The sequence below is a fragment of the Halichoerus grypus genome, chromosome 5 (genome assembly GCF_964656455.1).
Source record: "Halichoerus grypus chromosome 5, mHalGry1.hap1.1, whole genome shotgun sequence".
NCBI classification, from domain to species: Eukaryota; Metazoa; Chordata; class Mammalia; order Carnivora; family Phocidae; genus Halichoerus; species Halichoerus grypus.
The window spans coordinates 171,721,497-171,736,569 of NC_135716.1; the positions used below are offsets into that span (position 1 = coordinate 171,721,497).

The window sequence follows — 15,073 nt, forward strand, 5'->3', positions numbered from 1 at the left end:
TGGAATTTTTCCAGTATTTGGCTGTTAGGAATAAAGCTGCAGTGAACATTCTTGTACGTATCTTTTGGTACCATATATATAAATTTTTTCCCATATACATTTTTGATAAAAGGACTTGCTGGGTCATAAATGTTTATTTAGCTTATTAGATAATGCCGGACTGTTTTCCAAAATGATTATATCACATTTGACTCTCCTGAGTACTATGTGAGAGTTCATTTTTACATATCCTCACCATAATCAGTTTAATTTTAGCCATTATGATGGATGTGTTGTGGTATCTCATTGTGGTTTTAATTTGCATTTCTTAAAAGACCAATGAAATTGACCTTTTTATATTCAAGTATTTGCATATCCTCCAGTGAGGTACTTAGTTGAATTTTTTTAAGCCTCGTTGAAATGTTTTTTAAATTAAAAAAAAATTTTTTTTTAAGATTTTATGTATTTATTTGATAGACAGCGAGAGAGGGAACACAAGCAGGGCGCGAGTGGGAGAGGGAGGAGCAGGCCTCAATCTCAGGACCCTGGGATCATGACCTGAGCTGAAGACAGACGCTTAACGACTGAGCCACCCAGGTGCGCCCCTCATTGAAATTTTTTTAAATTTATTTTTTAAAGATTTTATTTTTAAGTAATCTCTACACCCAACATGGGGCTCAGCTTAGAACCCTGATCAAAAGTCGTGCTCTACCGACTGAGCCAACCAGGTGCCCCACCTTATTCTCTTAATAGCATCTTTTGATGAACAGAAGTACTAATTTCAGTTTAGTCCAATTTATTAATATTTTTCTTAATAGTTGTTGCTTTTTGCATGTGTTCTGTGTAAGAAATCTTCACCTTCCCCCAGGTCCTACAGATATTACCCTCTACAAAGCTGTATTGTTTTTCAAAATGAGATCTACAGTCCGCCTGGAATTGATTACCTTTATTTTATTCTTGTCATTTGGGAACTAAGGGCCTGGAAGAATTTAAGGGTTTTCTGTTCTCTGTGACCTTAGCAATGTAGAAGAGTGTTGGACTGCTAGTGGTAAAGATCTTTGATGATAGAAAAAGTAGCGATTCCAAGGGAAGGGGAAGGACGTACATAGGGAAAAAAATAAAAATTAACCAAATGAGACTTTTCTTTTGAGAATCCTCTGTACCTCATATTTCTCTTGGCTTCCAAGGTAAAGACCTAATTATTAAGAAAAAGTTATTCTTACATTTTGGACAGTCTTACAAAGAAATGGAATAGAAGAAAAAACTCATTTGTTCTAAAATTCTTTTGTTTTCTGTGTAATATTAAAAAAATTCCTTTAACCTTTTTTTGGTAAAACTAATTGAAATTTAGAGTCCAGGATGGCACAGGATGCTTTTATTTTGGCTTTATTATACATCCACTGATGTGCACTCCAATTTGAGAAGTACGGATAAGCTAAAATGAAATGTAGTTACATTGGGCTTCTAAGGAGTCTGAGCTCACTGCTGACTTGAACTCATCTCAAATAAAAGCCACCACCCAGAGAACAAGATTGTAATATTTTCATATAATTCCTTTTGATTTTTCTGTATATACGTAAGAACAATGCCATCATGTTGTTATGTGCATTTTTTTTTTTTAAAGATTTTATTTATTTGACACAGAGAGAGACAGCGAGAGAGGGAACACAAGTAGGGGGAGTGGGAGAGGGAGAAGCAGACTCCCCGCAGAGCAGGGAGCCCGATGCGGTCCTGATCCCAGGACCCTGGGGTCATGACCTGAGCCAAAGGCAGACGCTCAATGACTGAGCCACCCAGGTGCCCCTGTTATGTGCATTTTGAAAAGGTACTTTTTTTTTTTTAAGATTTTATTTATTTGCGAGAGAGAGAATGAGAGACAGAGAGCATGAGGGGGGGAGGGTCAGAGGGAGACGCAGACTCCCCACTGAGCAGGGAGCCCGATGTGGGACTCGATCCCGGGACTCCAGGATCATGACCTGAGCCGAAGGCAGTCGCTTAACCAACTGAGCCACCCAGGTGCCCTTGAAGAGGTACTTCTTAACTTAATACTAAGAATGTGTCCCCAGGGCATTACAGAGTTTATAAAAGTACTAGTTTCTAATCAATGCATATATTCCATTTTACATGCCCCAAATTTAACTATTTTCCTGTTGGGCATTTGCCTGCCTCCCTTTTTCTCCCCTGCTCCTTTTCTTGAGCTCTTTTTTGTTACGCTCTTTCTGAGCATCCGTATAAGTGTCTACTTTATTTTCTTAGAATAAAGATTGTAAAAGTTACATTGACATTTTTTTTAAGATTTTATTTATTTGAGAGAGAGTGTAGATGAGTGGGAGGAAGAGAGAATCTGAAGCGGGTTTCATGCTAAGCTCAGAGCCTGGTGTGGGGCTCAATCCCACGACCGTGACATACCAGAACCTGAGCCGAAAGCAAGAGTTGGACACCCAACCGACTGAGCCACCCAGGTGCCCCCAAAGTTAGATGAATATTCTTAAGGTTTTTATATTTGCTCCCACCATCTGTGTATAGTACCTGAACATCCCTGTCACTCTGTGTCCTTGCCATTGAGTATGAAATTTTTTTTTTAAAGATTTTATTTATTTATTTGACAGAGAGATACACAGCAAGAGAGGGAACACAAGCAGGGGGAGTGGGAGAGGGAGAAGCAGGCTTCCCCCAGAGCAGGAAGCCCGATGCAGGGCTCGATCCCAGGACCCTGGGATCAAGACCTGAGCTGAAGGCAGACGCTTAATGACTGAGCCACCTAGGCGCCCCTGAGTATGAAATTTTAAAAACTTTTTGGGGTGCCTGGGTGGCTTAGTTAAATGTCTGCCTTCAGCTTGGGTTATGATCCCGAGCCTGGGGTCCTGGGATCGAGCCCCATGTTGGGCTCCCTGCTCACTGGGGAGCCTGCTTTCTCCTTCTCCCTTTGCCATTCCCCTGCTTGTGGTCTCTCGCTCTCAAATAAAATCTTTAAGAAAAAAAAACACTTTTGTTTTATAAATGATTTTTTTTTTTTTTTAAGATTTTATTTATTTATTTGACAGAGACACAGCGAGAGAGGAAACACAAACGGGGAGTGGGAGAGGGAGAAGCAGGCCTCCTGCGGAGCAGGGAGCCCGATGCGGGGCTCGATCCCAGGACCGTGGGATCATGACCTGAGCCGAAGGCAGACGCTTAACGACTGAGCCACCCAGGCGCCCCTAAATGATATTTTTTTAAAAGATTTTATTTATTTATTTTTTGACAGAGAGAGGCACAGCGAGAGAGGGAACACAGGCAGGGGGAGTGGGAGAGGGAGAAGCAGGCTTTCCACTGAGCAGGGAGCCCAATGCGGGGCTCGATCCCAGGACCCTGGGATCATGACCTGAGCCGAAGGCAGACGCTTAACGACTGAGCCACCCAGGCGCCCCTGGAAGGTCTATTTTCAAACGTGAAGCCATTGTTTCCTAGATTGTATAAAGCCTGAGAAATGTTTCAAAGCATCCTCCTTGGAGAACTAAGTTCCACTGTAGGAGGGGGAAAATTTTTTCCAAATTTTAATGGTTAAATAAGCCTATCCACATAGGGAAAGACTTTTGACTTGCCAGTTAGCACCTCTGTCCTACCTCCCAGCATTTTTCCTTTAATACCAATTTGGGGGATATCCTATTAGAAAGTAGATTCATAGTATTTCTGAGTTTGCTCACTTTTTAAATCCCTTTTGCTTGGCCAATCCCTTTCTCTAATAGAAGTTTGAATTTCAGGCCAACTGATTTAATATGCTATTTACAAGAGTATTTGGTATATGATCATTTTTATAGGGTGTAGTTTTTTAATCTTTGTTTATTGGGGCATAACTTTTGAGGTCTGGAAAAAGGAAGATATTTCACTTTTACTAGGTGGCAGAGCCTCAAAGGTTGATTGAATTCTGAAACTTAAAAAATATATAATTTTTTTTATATCCAATAAACTATGTAAAGGATTGTCAGTGCTTTAGGACGGCTTCCATCCATGATATTTAACATAAGGTTGGTGTTGAATTTTATTGACTTTGTCAGTTGCTGCTCAAACTTTTTTTGCCTAAGACTTCTATATTTATGTCAGAGAAATCCTAGAAGAGGGACATACATGCCAAGGGACTTGTTTTTTTGGCTGTTTTGTTTTTATTTTTGCTTATATCTTGCATGTCTAATACCTGAGACCTTGATACAATAATACCATGAACAAAAACACTAGTTTTCAGTCATTAGAACCTAGAGTTCAGATTATCTTGTTTCTCTTTTATTTTCACTGCATCAGGAAAATAAGTGCTTTAGTAATTTAAGCAAACAAGTTTCCTCTTCAATAAAAATTTAAAGTAAAATAATTTTATATGAATAGTTGATAGTCATATAGTTTAAATAGGAAAATGATTTTCATTTTTATTTGCATATTTTTGTTAGGAAAATGATTTTTAGAAAGTATACATTGAGAATGCGCATTCCCATGGCTGCCCGCATCATCCCATTCTTCCACGTCCTCTGTAAGGAACAACCTTCATTACTTTCAGATTATTTCAGTGTTTGTGTACATAAAAGCAAACAGACATTTTCTTACTCCTTCCCTTTCTACACAATGTAGCATACCGCATACACTGTTCTATACCTTTAGAGGTTTCTATATCAGTAATTAAAAGCTTCCTAGGTTTTTTTTAAGAAGTCAAAAGCTTTAAGCAAAATTGAGGTAAAAGTATGTACATGGAAATGTTCCTGTTCATTCAGATTTTTTCAGTAGACTTTATTTTATTGTTGTATTTTGTATTTAGGGGCGTCTGCTTTTTTGTTTTTGTTTTTAAGTAGGCTCCTTGCCCAGTGTGGGGCTTGAACTCCCGACCCCAAGATCAAGAGTCACATGCTCTACCGACTGAGCCAGCCAGGTGCCCCCTAGGCTTTATTTCTTAGAAATTTTAGGGTCACAGCAAAATTGAGTAGAAGTATAGAGACTTCTCGTGTACCTCCTGCCCCCACACATGCCTAGTCTCCCCCACTATCAGTGTTCCCCACCAGAAGGTTACATTTGTGTGTGTGTGTGTGTGTGTTTTAAGATTTTATTTATTTGACAGAGACACAGCGAGAGAGGGAACACAAGCAGGGGGAATGGGAGAGGGAGAAGCAGGGAGCCCGATGTGGGGCTCGATCCCAGGACGCTGGGATCATGACCTGAGCCAAAGGCAGACGCTTAATGACTGAGCTACCCAGGTGTCCCTTGTTTGTTTCTTTTTTTTAGATTATTTATTTATTTTAGAGAGAGGGAGAGAGAGCCCACCAGATCGCTGTTGGGGAGAGCGGCAGAGGGGGAGAGAATCTCAAGCAGACTCCCCGCTGAGTTGGACACTCAACCCACCCACACACTCCCAGAGGAATGCCTTTGAACCTCCGTTCACACCTCATTATCACCCAATGTCTATGGTTTTGTTTTTTAAGTTTAGGTTGGTTTTTTCTTTCTTTCTTCCTTTCTTTCTCGCCAACCCCCCCCCCCCCCCCCCCGCCCAATTTGGTGCTCAAACTCACAACCCCAAGACCAAGAGCCACATGGTCTACCCACTGACCAGCCCGGCGCCCCAGTTTTGTTTCATTTTTTAGTACTGGGGGAAAAAGTGGCATTTGGTAGTATTCCATTCTTTCCTGCCGGATATTAGTTTTTTGTTTTTTTAATTCCAGTTAACATACAGTGTAATATTAGTTTCAGGTGTACAGTATAGTGAAATAAATGCACTCAGTAATCCCCATCACCTATTTAACCTAACCCGTTCCCCCCCCCTTCCAGTAACCATCACAGTGTCTAGTTTACATTAGGGTTTGCTCTTCTTGGTGGTGTGTGTGTACATTCTGTGGGTTTGGACAAATGGATAATGACATACATCCACTAATATAGTAGCATGGAATAATTTCACTGGTGAAAAGTCCTCTGCCCTGCCTATTCATCCTTCCCTCCTTCCTGACATCCCCCAACTATACTTTTTACTCTCCATAGTTTTGCATTTTCCAAAATGTAATATAGTTAGAAATAGTACATAGTCATTTCACACTGGCTTCTTTGAATTAGTTGTATGCAGTTAAGCTTTTTTTTCATGACTTGATAGCTCATTTCTTTTTAGTGCTGTATAATATGTCATTGGCTGTACTGTAGTTTATTTGTTCTTTATCACCTACTTATCCTCTGTCAGCTATTTATCATCTACTTAAGGATTTCTTAGTTACTTCAGAGTTTTGGCAATTAAGTGTAGAGCTGCTTTGTAAATATTTGCATGCAGGCTTTTTTTTTTTTTTTTTTAAGATTTTATTTATTTATTTGACAGAGAGAGACACAGCGAGAGAGGGAACACAAGCAGGGGGAGTGGGAGAGGGAGAAGCAGGCTTCCCGCAGAGCAGGGAGCTCGATGTGGGGCTCGATCCCAGGACCCTGGGATCATGACCTGAGCTGAAGGCAGACGCTTAACGACTGAGCCACCCAGGCGCCCCTGCATGCAGGCTTTTGTGTGGACATTTTTTCCACCCCTTTAGATACATACCTAGGAGCACAATGAGCATGATTGTTGTATTGTATGGCATAAGAGTATGTTTAATATTTTTTTACACAAAGTATTTTATTGTATGATGCTGCCATGTATATAAAATAATTACCCTTGTGAAGTAGAAATTTATGAAATTTCAGAGACGTAGAAGTTAAGGACTGACAAAAGTAGAAGTTTGTATATATGGCATGTGTTATAAGGATTAGCTTTTTAAAATAATTTTTTAAAAATATTTTATTATTTGAGAGAGAGCGAGGGTGAGAGAGCACAAGCAGGGGGAGAGGCAGAAAGAGATGAAGAAGCAGGTTCCCTGTTGAGTAGGGAGCCTCCCAGAACCCTGGGATCATGACCTGTTCCAAAGGCAGACCCTTAACCGACTGAGCCACCCAGGAGCCCGTAGGAATAAGCTTTTGTACAGACTTCAAATTTAGTTCTCCTTTGAATATTCACTGGTTCATGAAAAGTGGTTTATAAAACCATCCAAAGATTTGTTTTATTACAAAAAGCAACAGATGTTCTGGGGTCTGAAGGGATTCGTACTTGAAGATACACCAGGTAGTAGGGTGTTGTGTTGGGCATTCTGCAGACAGAATTGTTTCAGATCTGCAGCTGCCTGGGAAACCTTCATGCGGTTGAGCCTGGTTGGAAGGCTTCCAGCCGGAGCTTTTGAACCACTTTCTTCATAGTGGTGATGCTGGAGGAACCAGATATGGTGCTCCCAAGAGTGGGGCAGGTTCATCCGTGTGTGCATCAGTAGGGTCGTGGGTCGGCGGGGCCAGACGGTGGGGCGGCCAAGAGTATGTTTAATTTTGTAAAACTGAACAAAGCACCAGTCTTGCGAAGTGGCTGTATCATTTTGCATTCCTACCAGCGATGAGAATTCCTGTTGATCACATCCTCACCAGCATTTGGTATTATCAGAGTTCTGGATTTTGGCCATTGTAATAAGTGTGTGGTGGTACTGCATTGGTGTTTTAATGTGCATTTCCCTGCTGACATATGACAGGGAGCATCTTTTCATATGCTTATGTCTTTGGTGCTGTGTCTGTTAAGGTCTCTGGCCCATTTTTTGAAATCAGGTTGTTCTTATTTTTGAGTTTTAAGAGTTCTTTGTATATTTTGAATAACAGTCCTTTATCAGGTGTCTTTTGCACATTATTCTCCAAGTCTGAGGCTTGTCTTTATATTCTCTTGACAGTGTCTTTAATTGCAGAAATTTTAATTTTAATGAAGTCCAGCTTATCAGTTCTTATTTTCATGGATCATGTAGTGGTGATGTATCCAAAAAGTCATCACCAAACCCAAGGTCATCTAGATTTTTCTCCTAAGTTATCTTTGAGGAGTTTTATTGTTTTGTGTTGCTTTATATTTAGGTCTGTGATCCATTTTGAGTTAACTTTTGTGAAGGGAGTTCACTAAGTTTTTTTTTTTAAGATTTAACTTATTTATTAGAGACACAGAGATAGAGAGAGAGCGCGTGAGCAGGGGGAGAGGCAGAGGGAGAGGGAGAAGCAGGCTCCCCGCTGAGCCAGGAGCCTGATGTGGGGCTTGATCCCAGGACTCTGGGATCATGACCTGAGCCGAAGGCAGACGCTTAACCATCTGAGCCACCCAGGCACCCCGGGAGTTCACTAAATTTTGATATGTAATCACCACCCTAATCAATAGACATTTCCATCATCCCAGAAAGTTCCATCATATTCTCTTCTACCTGGTTCCCATTTCCCTTTGGTAATCACTATTCTGATTTCTTTCTACATAGATTAGTTGTGTCTGTTCTTGAACTTTTTATTAATGGACTCCTCAGCTCCATTACTTTTTTGTGTCTGGATTCTTTTGCTCAACATCATATTTTTGAGAATCACCCATGTTGCATGTATCAGTAGTTTTTTGAGGGAGGGGGCCTGAGTAGTATTCTATGATATGAGTTAATCCTAATGTGTTTATTTTATTAATGGACATTTGGATCATTTACAGCTTTTAACTGTTTAAGTAAAAATTGCCTATAAACTTTCATGTATAGTCTGGATTTTTGCATCCATCTCTCTTGGGTCCCCAATTTTTTTTTTTTTAAGAGTGGAGGTGAGGGGACTCCTCCTAGTCACTTGGATATCTGCCACTTGGTAATAGCTACCGTTTGAAACACTGTCAGTTCCTCTGGATGGTTTCAGTGCCAGCAGTTAAATGCATGCCTTAGAATTACATGCATCATTTCTGCTCACAAGTCATTGCCCAGAGCTTATTTCTCAGTCCCACCAAAGATCAGAAAGTATGTAGAAGGAGAGGTAAACTGCTCTGGTGGTTACCATACAAGGTGTTTCTGTCTACTTTCATTTTGTGTTCCTCTTACAGCAGAGATGGAGCGTTAGGGCCATTTGTATGTTTTTGAACTTCCTGTTATGTCATTTCTCCATTTTTATATTTTTAGTTTCGTTATCAATTTGTAGGAATTCTCTGTGAGATTTTTGTGTGTGTGTGACATGAGTTGCAAAACTTTTTTTCAGTTATTCTTTTTTGGCTTTGCTTATCATTTTGCTATGCAGAAAGTTTTTATGAGATTGATTAATGTAACTTTTTCTTTTATGGCTTCTGAATTTTGAATCCTAGAAAGGTCATTCTCATATGAAGATCATAAAGAGATTTGTTGATGTTTTCTGTGTTGTTATGGTTTCAATAAACATTTACATTTCATTTAGAATGTGTACTGAAGTATAATGTTAAGTGTGAGTCCAATTTGATCTTTCAGATAGCTTCCTGGTTGTCCCAACCACCATTTATTAGAAGTCCTGTCTTTACTTCCACTGATGTGAATGCCTTTATTGAATACTAAATTACCATATGTATTTGGGTCTGTTTCTGAGCTTTTTATTCTATTATGCTGTTTTGGGTTTTCAGAAAATACTTATTTTTAAGTAGGTTCCATGCCCAGTGTTCAGCTTGAACTCATGACCCTGGGATCAAGAGTCGGATGCTCTACCTCCTGAGCCAGTGAGGTGCCCTCTATTGCTGCTTTGATTTGGGGGATGTCACCTTATTATTCAGTATCTAATAGGGCTTAATTTCCCTCCTGATTATCTTTTTAGGAGTTTCATTTTTGAATTTTTGCTATATTCCATGCTCTGCTTGATTTAATAAAATTCTTTTTTTTTTTTTTTTTATAGATTTTATTTATTTATTTGAGAGAGAGAGAATGAGAGAGACAGCACATGAGAGGGGGGAGGGTCAGAGGGAGAAGCAGACTCCCCGCCGAGCAGGGAGCCCGATGCGGGACTCGATCCAGGGACTCCAGGACCATGACCTGAGCCGAAGGCAGTCGCTTAACCAACTGAGCCACCCAGGCGCCCAATAAAATTCTTCTAATTGTTGTACAAAACTTACAGTCCATGAAGATGCACCATGTGTATCCCAAGGCTGAGAATAATGGGAGTTTGAGAAGTGTGTTGTGATTTTTATTTTATTTTTTTTTAGATTTTATTTATTTATTTGACAGAGAGAGAGAGATGGCAAGGGAGGGAACACAAGCAGGTTGAGTGGAAGAGGGAGAAGCAGGCTTCCTGTGGAGCAGGGAGCCCGATGCGGAGCTCGATGCCAGGACTCTGGGATCATGACCTGAGCCGAAGGCAGATGCTTAACGACTGAGCCATTAGGCACCCCTGGTTTTGTGTGTGTTTTTTGACAGGCAGGAGCTAGTACCTTGAGGTTCTCTCCACCCCATTCTCAATTTCAAATCATGGGATGATGGAGAAGGGGCTCTCTTCCTTTGGCGACCTTTGGAACTCTGCTTGGACATTGAGCTGTGCTTTGTAAAAGATTTTTTGACATTGTTTTAATAGTTAATTTGCTTTGGGGATTTTTTTGCAACCTACTCTAAGAAATTGAAAACTTTGGATCAAAGTGCTTATTTTATTTATATTTACTTATTTAAAAAATATTTATTTGTCAGAGAGAGAGATTGCACAAGCAGGGGGATCAGCAGGCAGAGGGAGAAGCAGGCTCCCTGCTGAGCAACGGCCCGATGTGGGGCTCGATCCCAGGACCCTGAGATCATGACCTGAGCCAAAGGCAGATGCTTAACTGACTGAGCCACCTAGCTGTCCCCAAAGTGCTTATTTTAATACTGCCAAATGTTTCATAGCAAGCTTGCATCTTAGAAGGATGAAAGAGAGAAACTTTTGGTGAAAGATCTAACCTTGAGACCCTCTCAGAGGAAAAAGCTGCTATAGAGTCAGTCACCCCACCTCAGAATGGTAACTGCACTTTACGAAACATGGTGAGCCAGGATCCTGATGCCTTGTCTGTCCTGTTCATTGTGTGCTGATTTTCTCTTGGATCCTTTTGGTCAGAATTCAGAATTTCAAATGAAATCAGGTTGTTAGATGAATGAACATTTTAAGAAATTCTAAATGTGAGTATTCTCAAAGCATTTATTTGTGATTTCCATTTTTCCTTTAAAAGAAATTTTAAATGCAACTGCATTCATAAAAACCTGATTTCTTTTTTCCCCTCACCACACAAAAGCGATCAGTGACAAGTACTGTTGATTTGACTTCTTACCTGAACTAGCATCTTACATTTCCAATCCTCATTTCTTATCTTTTCTACTATAACAGCATCTCCTTTAAATTTTTCTTACTGGTCTCTCTCTCTCTCTCTCTCTCTCTCTCTCTCTCTCTCACACACACACACACACACACACACGAGAAAAGTTAAGACTTATACTTTGAAAAATACCTTAGAGGCTTAAAACTTGTCTTATTAAGAAGCAGGAGGAGCTTTACGAGAACGGTGTTAATTGACAAAGCAAAACGTGGGAGATCTTCAGGTGATTCTTACAAGCCACTTCGGTTGAGAAGCATAATTAGGGGATCTTTCTAAAATGAAAATCTGATTATTTTTCTTTTTTTTCTTTAGATTTTATTTATTTATTTGAGAGCAAGAGAGAAATAGTGAGAGAGAAGCATGAGCGGGGAGGAGAGGGAGAAGCAGGCTTCCTGTGAAGCAGGGAACCCAATGCGGGGCTCAATCCCAGGACTCTGGGATCATTACCCGAGCCAAAGGCAGATGCTTAACTGACTGAGCCCCCAGGTGCCCTGCAATTATTTTTCTTTTAAAAACCTTATACTGGCCCCTTGTTGCTTCCTGGATGAAGTCCAAGCTCTTCTCACGGTATTTGCAGTGTTGTGTGAGCTGATAGAGCCCCTGACTTCTGCAGCCTCCTCGGCCTTCCCACCTTTCTCTCGGCATAGCCATGGGCTGTGCTGAGCTGCCGGTGGCAGGAAGACTTCCTTCCCTCTTGGAGCATGGCAGGGGAGCCTGCATCGATTTCCCCCAGCTTGCTCTTCTAGCCGTCATGTCCAGGAGCTCTCTGCCCTGAATGCTGTTTAGTTTCCCTCCCACGCGGACTGACTTCCTGAGCGCCCTTGGAGACTTTCACCTTACAGCACGGCCTCCCTTCCTGCGGGATCTCTGCTGCGGAGTCCCGTGCTTGATGCCCCCACCACATTTATATCTCTGAAGCTCTCCTTTAACTGTCACCTCCTGGGCCACGAGCCCTAGTTTGATGCCTAGGACTTGGTCTTTCATTTCAGTATTCCCAGGTCCTGTAATTATCTGGGCATCTCTGTGACAGCATGTGTCACCCTGTGAAGTCTGGTTGCTTTTATGAGATGGTAGGTTTGGGTTATATAAAATGATAGTGTTTACTGTTACTCCCGTTGGTGGTGACCTATCTAGTGGACATTTATTGTTGGTGGTTTGAAACCTCCATGCAGCAGCTCTCTGAGCATCCAGACTGGTCCCAGTCACTGGCTCTTCCACCTTGTTTGTGTTAACTTCTGCTCTCATGAGAGGTTAGAGAAGCAGAATGGTCCTACTGCCACACGTATTACTCAAATGTTTTCATAAACATGAGTTTCTAAGGGGATTCAAATTAACTGAATTAAAAATATAAAGTATCTGTTGATTTGCCGGTTTGGTGTTCCTGGAATTTGTGATAACTAAAAACTGGGATAAATATGGTTTGAGGCTGGTTTTTGTTTGTTTTACTTTTTGTTTTAAGTAAACTGTACCCCACATAGGGGCCTCAAACTACCAACCCGCGATCAAGAGTCGTATGCTATGCCGGCTGAGCCAGCCAAGGACCCCAGAGGCTAGTTTTTTAAAATATTGATTGATCAATCTATCTATCTAAACATTTAATGATATAAATTCCCCTCTAACCACTAATTTAGCTGCATCTCACAACTTTTGGTACGTTTTATTAATTTCAGAGTATTTTCTAATTTCCCTTGTGATTTCTTTTTTCAAAAACTTTTTGCAAAAAATATAAAAACATCACTCTCTCCCCCTTAGCAAAATTAGAGTCATAATGGATAACTTTGTATCCTGTTTATTTAGAATTCTGTCTTGAACAAGGTCACACGTCTCAAGGTATTCCTTAAAAGAATTTTAATGGCTGCATAGTATTCCATCATGTCACTGTACCACACTTTAACATTGTCCCTGTGGTTGGGCAGGTAGCTTGTTTCTAAACAGTTTTCTGTTATAAACAACACTGACGATTTTCCTGCAATTGGGCAGGTAGCTTGTTTCTAAGTAGTGATGATTATCTCTGAAAGTGTTTGTTGACATCTGTGTTTGCTTAGGATACATTCTTTAAAATGGGGGTTCCGGGTCTAAGGATATGGAGACCAGTAAGTCGTTGTTATATATGTAATCAAATTGTTTTTCAGAAAGTTTGTGATGCATTAGGCAAAGCTTCGGTGGAGTCAGATCTTCACTCGAAGCAGGAAAGAAAGTTAGCGTGCCTGGGCTGTCTGTGTGAAATGATGCTCCTAAGAGCAAGAAACTAAAGATTATGAGGAAAAGCAAAGGAATAGTTCTTTAAATGACTACTCTGGGTGGGAGCTCCACCCCCTTGCCTGTTCAAATAATTTTTTTTTTCAATTGCATAGCAACTATGAAATCACTGGCTATAAATTTTTGTCCATTGTGTTGGAAGATACTCTTAAATGACAGATCCTTGGAGATTTGTCAAAACAGCTCAAACTTCATCTCTTACCTGTGGTTAGTACCAGAGGAACTTAGTGGTTTGTACCCTAGATAGCTAGCCTGTTGTTTTTCCAGTCCCCAGCCAAACAGTTTTTGGTTTGTGGAAAATTGTTTTTCGTTCTTTACAGTTTTGGGCATCACTGCAGACCTCTCCTTCCTCCACCCCCACCCCCTTTTTATTTTTTTATTTTTTTTAATTTTTTAAAAGATTTTATTTATTTATTTGACAGAGAGAGAGACAGCTAGAGAGGGAACACAAGCAGGGGGAGCGGGAGAGGGAGAAGCAGGCTTCCCGCGGAGCAGGGAGCCCGATGCGGGGCCCGATCCCAGGACCCTAGGATCATGACCCGAGCCGAAGGCAGACGCTCAGCGACTGAGCCACCCAGGCGCCCCCCTACCCCCTTTTTAAAAAGATTTTATTTATTTACTTGAGAGAGAGAGTATGAGCAGGGGAAGGGCAGAAGCAGACTCCCTGCTGAGCAGGTAGCCAGATGCGGGGCTCGATCCCAGGCTCTGGGATCATGGACTGAGCCACCCAGGTGCCCCCCTTCTTTTCTTTCCCCCACCATCTAAGGGGTCCCCAAGTCCTGTTGATTTTTCTCTCATTGATAAACTTGAATTCAGCTTTCCTGCATCCTCATTGTTATTAAACTGGTTTAGGATGTCCTCCACTAGGATTGCTGCCAAGATGTTTTGCTGGCCTAAAATCACAGCAAGTCCTGTCATAGCTGCTTAGCATGTCATACCAAACATTTTGGAACTAGTCCCTTGTCTTCCACTTCAGCCACTTTGGTGTTCTTCCGTCACACAGTTCTAGAAAAAGTACCCATTGGGATTCATCATTGTTTTATTGCCACAGTGTTGTTGTGTATTTTACGGACATATGCCCAGGAGTAGAATTATTGAAGCAAAATGTTGGTGTCATTTAATATTTTGAGACATTTTCACGTTTTTCCAAAAGGGTGTGTTTAGTCATTCCTCCCGTTGCCAGTGACTACACAGTGGCTCTCACCTTACCTTAGTTCATCATTGGGAACTTTTTACTGATTGGGGTAAGAGAAAACATCTTTCATGACTGTTTTAACTTTGCGTTCCTCTGGATTTGAGTGTTTTCCCCGTGTTTGTTAACTAGTCTTGTAAGAAAGTTTAGAGGAAGAGAGACAACCACTTTTAAGAATTAGGTCTGACAGGGCACCTGGGTGGTTCAGTCGTTGAGCATCTGCCTTCGGCTTAGGACATGATCCCAGCGTCCTGGGATCGAGCCCCTCATCGGGCTCCCTGCTCCGTGGGAAGCCTGTTTCTTCCTCTCCCTCTCCCCCTGCTTGTGTTCCCTCTCTCGCTGTGTTTCTGTCAAATAAATAAATAAAATCTTTTAAAAAAAAAGGGAAGAATGATTTTTTTAAATTTATTTTTTAAGATCAGGAAGACAGGATGCTTAAGCAGAACACTGAGAACAATTCTTTACTTTGGAATATGTAGTGCATTCCATAGTTCAAAATCTTAAAAGTATAA

General features: G+C 41.0%; 1 protein-coding gene and 1 pseudogene across 4 annotated transcripts in view; one reads left to right on the top strand and one right to left on the bottom strand.

Annotated features, from left to right (window-relative positions):
* Positions 1–15,073, top strand: part of USP48 (ubiquitin specific peptidase 48) — a 93,068-nt gene that overhangs the window by 7,689 nt on the left and 70,306 nt on the right. The gene's annotated exons all lie outside the window — the stretch shown is intronic.
* Positions 6,813–9,909, bottom strand: LOC118546546 (guanine nucleotide-binding protein G(I)/G(S)/G(O) subunit gamma-5 pseudogene; annotated as a pseudogene).